An 8,497-nucleotide genomic window follows, 5' to 3' on the forward strand; every position below is an offset into this window, starting at 1 on the left:
GTCGCCCTTGCAAAGTAATGTGACATTGTAGGTTAGCTTATATTTAGAACAAATTTTATTGGATCTCAAAAGGAATTTCCTTCTAGTAGTGCCCGTTCTTTTAAAAAACTGGAACATCCAAACACGACAACAAATGGCAAGAGAAAAATAAATCAAAGAAAGTAGTATTGTGACATTGTAGGTTAGCTTATATTTAGAACGAATTTTATTGGATCTCAAAAGGAATTTCCTTCTAGTAGTGCCTGTTTTTTTTTTAAAAAATTGAAACATCCAAACACGACAACAAATGGCAAGAGAAAAGTAAATCAAAGGAAGATAAAATAGATGCAAAAGTAAGAAACGCAAGGAAGAGAGGCCTAAACTATCCACACTGGAGTGTTATTAGTAATGTTAGTAAACACTTAATTCATTTCAATGTGTGAAACCTCTTATTGAGTACATCAATGAGGATGCTCACAACACAAGTGTATCTTCTCATGCCACATAATATGCAATTAATGGATGATGGGTAGTGTTAAGAGACCTTGGAGATGATACAGTCTATGCAATGGTCAACAAACCCAAGAAAGTAAATTTAGTGATATCTTGTAAGGAATCAAACATTTGTACAATGCTATAAGTTTGAGGGAAGGAGTAATAGCTGCTGATTTTTGCTCTTAAGAAGAATTGAGATGTATTTGCATGGGGGTATAAGGCCCCTTTAGAGAGAGTCTCAATAATTGTCAACATAGCAATTTCTCAAAAGATATTGGCCTACTTACAAAGCAAAGGCTCTCTGTTTTCTTTGATACCATAACCAAGAAGAGCACGGTGAAGAGCATGGTGAAGATTCTAGACTACTAATTACATCATATAATTTGCCAAACAATGTGATGGCATTGTTTGGAAATATCGACAAATTGGGGGTTTTTATGAGCTTGAAGCAGAACACCACCACTTTCTTTATGGAATTTTGTGGCCAATCAGGTGTTTATTTCTCTAAAGGAAACATCAATACAAATCTTTCCAAGTGAGGTAAAAATGTTTGTATAGCGATGCCATTTGGGATTTGCAATGATTACTCCATGTGTCATGTCTTCAAGGAGTACATCAATGAGGATGCTCACAACACAAGTGTATCTTCTCATGCCACATAATATGCAATTAATGGATGATGGGTAGTGTTAAGAGACCTTGGAGATGATACAGTCTATGCAATGGTCAACAAACCCAAGAAAGTAAATTTAGTGATATCTTGTAAGGAATCAAACATTTGTACAATGCTATAAGTTTGAGGGAAGGAGTAATAGCTGCTGATTTTTGCTCTTAAGAAGAATTGAGATGTATTTGCATGGGGGTATAAGGCCCCTTTAGAGAGAGTCTCAATAATTGTCAACATAGCAATTTCTCAAAAGATATTGGCCTACTTACAAAGCAAAGGCTCTCTGTTTTCTTTGATACCATAACCAAGAAGAGCAAGGTGAAGAGCAAGGTGAAGATTCTAGACTACTAATTACATCATATAATTTGCCAAACAATGTGATGGCATTGTTTGGAAATATCGACAAATTGGGGGTTTTTATGAGCTTGAAGCAGAACACCACCACTTTCTTTATGGAATTTTGTGGCCAATCAGGTGTTTATTTCTCTAAAGGAAACATCAATACAAATCTTTCCAAGTGAGGTAAAAATGTTTGTATAGCGATGCCATTTGGGATTTGCAATGATTACTCCATGTGTCATGTCTTCAAGGAGTACATCAATGAGGATGCTCACAACACAAGTGTATCTTCTCATGCCACATAATATGCAATTAATGGATGATGGGTAGTGTTAAGAGACCTTGGAGATGATACAGTCTATGCAATGGTCAACAAACCCAAGAAAGTAAATTTAGTGATATCTTGTAAGGAATCAAACATTTGTACAATGCTATAAGTTTGAGGGAAGGAGTAATAGCTGCTGATTTTTGCTCTTAAGAAGAATTGAGATGTATTTACATGGGGGTATAAGGCCCCTTTAGAGAGAGTCTCAATAATTGTCAACATAGCAATTTCTCAAAAGATATTGGCCTACTTACAAAGCAAAGGCTCTCTGTTTTCTTTGATACCATAACCAAGAAGAGCAAGGTGAAGATTCTAGACTACTAATTACATCATATAATTTGCCAAACAATGTGATGGCATTGTTTGGAAATATCGACAAATTGGGAGTTTTTATGAGCTTGAAGCAGAACACCACCACTTTCTTTATGGAAATTTGTGGCCAATCAGGTGTTTATTTCTCTAAAGGAAACATCAATACAAATCTTTCCAAGTGAGGTAAAAATGTTTGTATAGCGATGCCATTTGGGATTTGCAATGATTACTCCATGTGTCATGTCTTCAAGGAGTACATCAATGAGGATGCTCACAACACAAGTGTATCTTCTCATGCCACATAATATGCAATTAATGGATGATGGGTAGTGTTAAGAGACCTTGGAGATGATACAGTCTATGCAATGGTCAACAAACCCAAGAAAGTAAATTTAGTGATATCTTGTAAGGAATCAAACATTTGTACAATGCTATAAGTTTGAGGGAAGGAGTAATAGCTGCTGATTTTTGCTCTTAAGAAGAATTGAGATGTATTTGCATGGGGGTATAAGGCCCCTTTAGAGAGAGTCTCAATAATTGTCAACATAGCAATTTCTCAAAAGATATTGGCCTACTTACAAAGCAAAGGCTCTCTGTTTTCTTTGATACCATAACCAAGAAGAGCACGGTGAAGAGCATGGTGAAGATTCTAGACTACTAATTACATCATATAATTTGCCAAACAATGTGATGGCATTGTTTGGAAATATCGACAAATTGGGGGTTTTTATGAGCTTGAAGCAGAACACCACCACTTTCTTTATGGAATTTTGTGGCCAATCAGGTGTTTATTTCTCTAAAGGAAACATCAATACAAATCTTTCCAAGTGAGGTAAAAATGTTTGTATAGCGATGCCATTTGGGATTTGCAATGATTACTCCATGTGTCATGTCTTCAAGGAGTACATCAATGAGGATGCTCACAACACAAGTGTATCTTCTCATGCCACATAATATGCAATTAATGGATGATGGGTAGTGTTAAGAGACCTTGGAGATGATACAGTCTATGCAATGGTCAACAAACCCAAGAAAGTAAATTTAGTGATGTCTTGTAAGGAATCAAACATTTGTACAATGCTATAAGTTTGAGGGAAGGAGTAATAGCTGCTGATTTTTGCTCTTAAGAAGAATTGAGATGTATTTGCATGGGGGTATAAGGCCCCTTTAGAGAGAGTCTCAATAATTGTCAACATAGCAATTTTTCAAAAGATATTGGCCTACTTACAAAGCAAAGGCTCTCTGTTTTCTTTGATACCATAACCAAGAAGAGCAAGGTGAAGATTCTAGACTACTAATTACATCATATAATTTGCCAAACAATGTGATGGCATTGTTTGGAAATATCGACAAATTGGGGGTTTTTATGAGCTTGAAGCAGAACACCACCACTTTCTTTATGGAATTTTGTGGCCAATCAGGTGTTTATTTCTCTAAAGGAAACATCAATACAAATCTTTCCAAGTGAGGTAAAAATGTTTGTATAGCGATGCCATTTTGGATTTGCAATGATTACTCCATGTGTCATGTCTTCAAGGAGTACTATGGGATTTCCTTGATATATTCATGCAATTGGAAATTTCACAAAATTCTCATATTGATCTCTTGTATGGTAGTTTGGTGGACATAGTCTAAATTTAAGAATTAACATCTCTATCTTATGTAATTTCTTCTGATGCATTTACATGAATTCTGGAGGAGTCCTTACCCTTCATGCAAGTCATAGAGTACAAATTGCCTTCTTTAGAGGTGTCTGATGTTATGAGAGAATCCTTATTTCTTTTAAAATCTTGTGTTACCTTGTACGGAGGCATATTGTTGAGAAACTTTTACACAATCTATCATGTGCACTCTCATGTATGCATCGTACTAATGATTGATGCTATCTCACTTGTTCTCTCTAACCACTTGTTTCTCTTTATCTTTGATGCCACTTGCAAAGTCGGCAGTAGCATTTGCATTTTTTTAATTTAAGTATAAGTGCAATTCTACGTAGGATTTCATTATGATGATGGTGTGCATTCCTCAAGCCGTTATGATTGAATGAGTAACAATCTAGCTCATATATAGAGTTATCCTTCAACATAGTGAGCAACTATCTCATTATCTTAATTAACAATATTACTTGTTAATGTTCATGAGTTATGGTTTGATCATCGTTAATTTCTCGATTTTCAATTCCTAATCTGGGTTGCATTTATACACCCGTATTGAAAAAATTATATGTATAAAACACTATTATACGCCAAAATCTTGAATAATCACCAAATATCTGTATTTTTTTTGGTTTCAATCGAAGTATCTTTCGATCAAAAAAATTCTATATAAAGACAATTACCAATTTCGATTGAAACAAGCGACTGTCTTTTGCATTGCAAGGGTTTGAGAGACTATGTAGTTGGAGAGCTCAAGTACATTTATCAAGAGATAGAGTCTATTGCGGTATAATTTTTCACTTGCGTAGGTGTACTAACTTATTTTTTTGTGTTGTGCCAGACCCGTGTGGTGTAGAAGTTTTTCTCTCACCACAGAGTTGGTTTGCAAGTTATAGGCCACTTTGTGGTGCACAACCATCCGATTCACTCCATAAGTGAGTAGAATCTAGTCGCCCTTCTCGTGCTGTGCAACCACTTGGCTCACTGCATGGAAGGGTTCTAGGTGTTGGAATTAGGGTTGCAGAGAAATGCACACAGCTTGGAGAAGACGAAGGAAGCTCAAGGCACACAATTGAGAGTGTGTTACTTAGTGTGCAATGGAAAGATAGATAGCCCTAGAGTGATGGGCGTATATATAATGCACGGGGGAAGAAACCTCCAATTTACTATCACGCAATGTATGCACCATCCATTTTGGCATACCTCTAGCTTGCTCATTTTCAGCCCTTTCCTCATCAAGTACATCATGTACATCTGCATTAGTAATAGGCTGATCTATAACATTTTTGGAAACCCCCATAGGCTATACATTTGCCTCATTGGAATTTACATTAGAACTTCCACACTGAAAAGAGGCAACAAAGTGTCATAAATGTCCTGTGAGCTTACATTACTGTCTCTAGTACATAAAAGCAAGGGCTGAACAAAATCTTCCACAAACACTACGTCCCGTGAAACCAAAATACGCTTTGTTTGCGGATGAAACAATTTGTAACCTTTGCTTTCAACACTATAACCAACAAAAATACATTTGAAGCCTTATCATTCAATTTTTTGCGCTGTGTTTGTGGCACCAAAGCATATGCCAAACAACCAAAAACACGCATGTGCTCAATAGAAGGCTTTCTATCATACCATGCTTGATATGGAGTAATAAACTGTAAAGCTTTCGTAGGACGCTTGTTGAGTACATAAGTGGCACACATGATGGCCTCAAGACAAAAAGAATGCGGCAAAGCGTGACTTTTGACCGTACATCGTGCCATTTTTGTAAGTGACCTATTTTTTCTCTCAGCAACACTATTTTGCTGAGGTGTATAAGGAACTATACATTTGTGTTTTATCCCACGACTAGCCAGAAATGCATTAAATTCATGAGACATATACTCCCTCCCTCGATCGGAAGAGAGGATGCCAATAGTACATTTCGATACATTTTCAGCCGTAGCCAGAAATTGTTTGAAGCACATAAAAACTTCGGACTTCGCTTTAAGCGGAAATACCCATGCATGCCTGGAGTAATCATCAATGAAAGTCACGAAGTAAAGGTAATTGCCCAAGGACGGAGTTTGCATGGGCCCACAAACATCACTATGCACAAGCTACAACCTGCATGTGGCCCCAACTGAACTATCCTTTGAAAACTTAGAACACTACATCTTACCCAAAATACAGCCTTCATAAACATGTTTGACAGGTGCTTCAAGAGGCGGCAAAGAAGCAACCATATCAGATTTCTGCAAACGCAGCAAACTGGCAAAATTCAGATGCCCAAAACGTGCATGCCACAATTTCGTACCCGAAATAGCCCTTGAATCTGCAATTGCATTTGTAAAATTTTGTCCACACTTGTTATACAAAGTGAGCTTATACAGCCCACGACACAAAAGGTCAGATGCAACAATTTCATCACCAAAATTGAGATCATGAACTGTACATTTGTCATCCACAAATTTGCTACAAGTCCAAGTCTAGCAAGTGCGGATACAGACAAAAGATTCTTCTTGATCCCTGGTACATAAGGTGCATCAAGAAGTGTGAAGGAACTACCATTTGCAGCAGTTAGCACAATCTTTTCAACTCCCTGAACCGAATAAGAGGCATTGTTGACACAAGTGATTGAATTGCCATGAGGGACAGACTTGAGAGAGGTGAATAATTCACGATGTGAGGTAATGTGCTTTGTAGCACCGCTGTCGAAATACCACACATGTGAATCTGGAGCAATCGACTGACATGCATATATCATGGAAACATGATTGTAAGTGCATCTGCACTAAAAGCCCATTCTGCATCAACATCAACATCACAGTCTCCTTTCACAGAAGACTCAACAATGGCTGCATTTGTAGTGGAACTTAACAAAGCTCTCTGTTTGACGAGTAGTACTCTTGCGTTTCTATGTGGTACAAATGATGATGTGTCCTGATCTAAAATTGAGAAACCGATAGGTCACTTTGAAGTGAGAGGTGTAGCATCATGCCTACTGCACTCCACTAGGAGTCGACCACTAAATTCTAACTGGTGAAAGATATACTACTACACCACACGAGTAAGAATCTAAGTCTGTCCTAGTGTTACCATATACATGTGGTAGTGATGTGTGTGAACACACTAGGACCACCGGGGCATTTTTTCCCTCTTTAGGACGTTTTTTCCCCCGTGCATTATATATACGCCCATCACTCTAGGGCTATCTATCTTTCCATTGTACACTAAGTACCACACTCTCAGTTGTGTGCCTTGAGCTTCCTTCATCTTCTCCAAGCTGTGTGCGTTTCTCTGCAACCCTAATTCCAATAATTGGTATAAGAGCAAGTGCCGTCTTCCCGGGCTTAGTCGCTAGTAGCTCCATCACACGCCAGCTCGCTTTCTCCGATTTTTGTAAGCTTTGGCAAATGTCCATAAGTCGACAAAAATTTCGGGCGTGGTCGAAGAACTCAGTTTCCTCAGATTTTTGATTCGGGCTCATTTCGGCCTCCGTTTCCACTACAGGCAGGTTTGTACAAGCAATTTCGTCATTTTGTGCAGAATTTCTGTAAGTGCCATTTTTTGCATAATAAGTCCTATACAGTCTACTGCGGGTTGTGCTATATAGGACGTGCTAGTCTCACTCAGTTTCTCCTCATTTTGGGCAGTTTTTACATCAGGTGCAGGCATTTTCCATGGCTAACAACAACACAAATGTGTTCAAGATATTTGCTGCTGAGGACAGATTGCATGGGGACAATTATCCTATGTGGGCTTACATGATGCAACATGTTCTTGTGTCAAAGTGCGTCTAGAATATTGTGCAGGACATTGATGTATGTCCTGGTTCTGAGGATGTAGGCGATGTTGAGGATGTGGCAGGTCTTGCTACAAGGATTTCTGTTATTAGAGTTGTTTTGCCTACAACAGAACAAGCTCGTTGGGATATAAAGGATGCACAGGCTCATGCGTTGATTGCATTGTCTATGAACCGCACCATTACTCCTCACATTCGTTCAATGGAATCTGCAAAACAGGCTCCTCACACTCCTAGCTTGTTCACTTCTTTCTATCTCTCTCTTTGTGTGTGCTTTCTTTTTTCTTAAACTTTCAATCATTTATTCTATAGTGTATGGTTTCCAATCATAATATATTGTTGTTTGCTATAAATTATGTCAATTGTTTATGGTTTAGGATCATGACGCAATTTTGATAGTTTGCCCTCTCATTTTATAACATTTAGGTTTCAAATTATATTTTATAGATATGGTGGACACCAAGCTGGCGAAACATCAACGAAAGTTCGCCTTCAAAGTTATAGTACATCATTTTCATCACATGTCAGAGCCTGAGCTTCATCGTTGCTTAAACCCTTCAGCTCCGGAGCATTTTTACCAGTTCACAAAGGCCTTAGCAAAGTCTGTATTTGAGCAACTCCAACTCGTATTTACGCCCGCTGCTTTTGACTTATCTAATGACAACAAGTTTATTATTGAACATGGCTAAGCAGTCTATTGAATAGATCGCAAAGATTTTTCAAGACCTAAAAAATCCCAAAATTGTTACTTTGCCAGGCATAGCTACTCGCATACAACTTGTGCAACAATTGTATATTGAGCTCAAGAGCAAGGAGAAGCTGGAAAGAGCAGAAAAGCGAATGAGAGTGGAAGCGAGCTCTTCCAATGCTTCCAAAGAGCAAGGAGCTACCATTAGGATAGAGCCTGCTCTGCTAGTGCCACTCTCGCTCTGGATCAG

The sequence above is a fragment of the Adiantum capillus-veneris genome, chromosome 27, assembly GCF_014529385.1.
Source record: "Adiantum capillus-veneris isolate H3 chromosome 27, ASM1452938v2, whole genome shotgun sequence".
Classification (NCBI taxonomy): Eukaryota; Viridiplantae; Streptophyta; class Polypodiopsida; order Polypodiales; family Pteridaceae; genus Adiantum; species Adiantum capillus-veneris.